Source organism: Numenius arquata, chromosome W (genome assembly GCF_964106895.1).
Source record: "Numenius arquata chromosome W, bNumArq3.hap1.1, whole genome shotgun sequence".
NCBI classification, from domain to species: domain Eukaryota; kingdom Metazoa; phylum Chordata; class Aves; order Charadriiformes; family Scolopacidae; genus Numenius; species Numenius arquata.
In genome coordinates this window covers 3398853-3400441 of record NC_133615.1, presented here as the reverse complement: position 1 = coordinate 3400441, position 1589 = coordinate 3398853, and positions in this window count along the sequence as shown.

Here is a 1589-nt window from a genome sequence, read left to right as displayed (position 1 = left end):
GAGATGGAGATGAGATCTCGGGAAGAACTTCTTTGCTGTGAGGGTGGTGAGACCCTGGCCCAGGTTGCCCAGAGAAGCCGTGGCTGCCCCATCCCTGGAGGTGTTCAAGGCCAGGTTGGATGGGGCTTTGATCAACCTGGTCTGGTGGGAGGTGTCCCTGCCCAGGGCAGGGGGTTGGAACTGGATGGTCTTTAAGGTCCCTTCCAACCCAAACCATTCTATTATTCTAAGAATTCCTGCTCTCAAAGGAGAAACAGTACAACTCCGAAGAGGAGATCGTGGAGCACATGTGAAATCTGCATTTTTTGGCTATTATTTCCTCAAATATTTTTACTTCTTGATGTTTCCTTTGGAAAGGTGAGAAGTAAAAAGGAGAAGACATAATGGGGGCTCTCGTTTCATTAGCTTTTAGTAGAAGCGGGGGAATGTGAAAAGGGATTAAGTCTGACTAAAGTCACAGTTTGTAGTATCAGCCAATTTAGAAATAGGTTGTAAAACTCAGGCTGTTCTTGATTCAGGGGTTGGTGGTTGCGGGTTTTTTATGACCTGTTTCAGGTTTTATTTCTAGAAATGCTGATGTATTTCCATGGATCGAATTTGTATAAAAATCAGGGAACGGGGAGCGTGCTTTGCTGTTGTGCTGCAGCCGGAGTGATGCTCCAGCAGACCTCCTGCCCTGGCATCCCACGTAGCGGAGCATCCCACCACGGGATGGGACTGATGTCCGTGAGATGGGCCATAATCCCACCTCCTGAAGTTGAGACGATGGTTTTATTAGCTGTGTGCTGGTTTTTCCTTTCTTTTTCTTGGCAACATCCATCGCAAGCCAAAGGTAACATCTTCCCCGCGCCCCCCCCCCCCCTCCACCCCGGCCTCAGGCAGGGAAGCCCATCTGGAGGGAAACTGCTCCAACCTCGTGCACAGATTTGACACACAAAACGACTTTGTGTTTCTAAAGGTGACGAGGCTTTGTGGTTTGTTTTTTTTTTTTTTTTAAAGAAAAAAAACAAATTCACCTCCCAAACACAAAAAAACCCAACCCTTATTGCAGTGAAGCAAGCTACGTAATAAATTATTATCTGGCTAAGAACAAGGGATTTCTGGCTTTCCGGTTAATTCTCTCCCTTCCTTGCTGGATCTCTGGGTCAAGGCGGCTGCTTTGGGTTGGATTCTGTGGCCTTTTGCACTTGGTTGTCTCCTGGCTCTCTCCTTTGTTTTTTCCTCCCCCTGATGTATTTCTGTGTTTATTTTAATAGCTCTGTTTTGATGCGCTGTGGCGTTCGCCCGCTCTGTGGCATGCCAGGCTCGTGGATGGTACTGCAACGTGGCAGCTGTTGGGCTATTTTCCTGTCACTTGGGTTTTTCTGCATCACCAGGTACCAGAAACCAGACCTGAGACTGGAGGGATGATGAAATCTATAAAATGCTCAGCCAGCCATGAATGCATCAGTATCTGAAAAGCCCAAGGCTGGTGCCAGCAACAGACTCTCGATGTGGTTTTCAAAGGTGTTTACGTTTTAATTAGAATAGGATCAGATCCAGGATGTAATAATTTATATTGCTGCGCTTGATGTTTTGGCATATGGAAA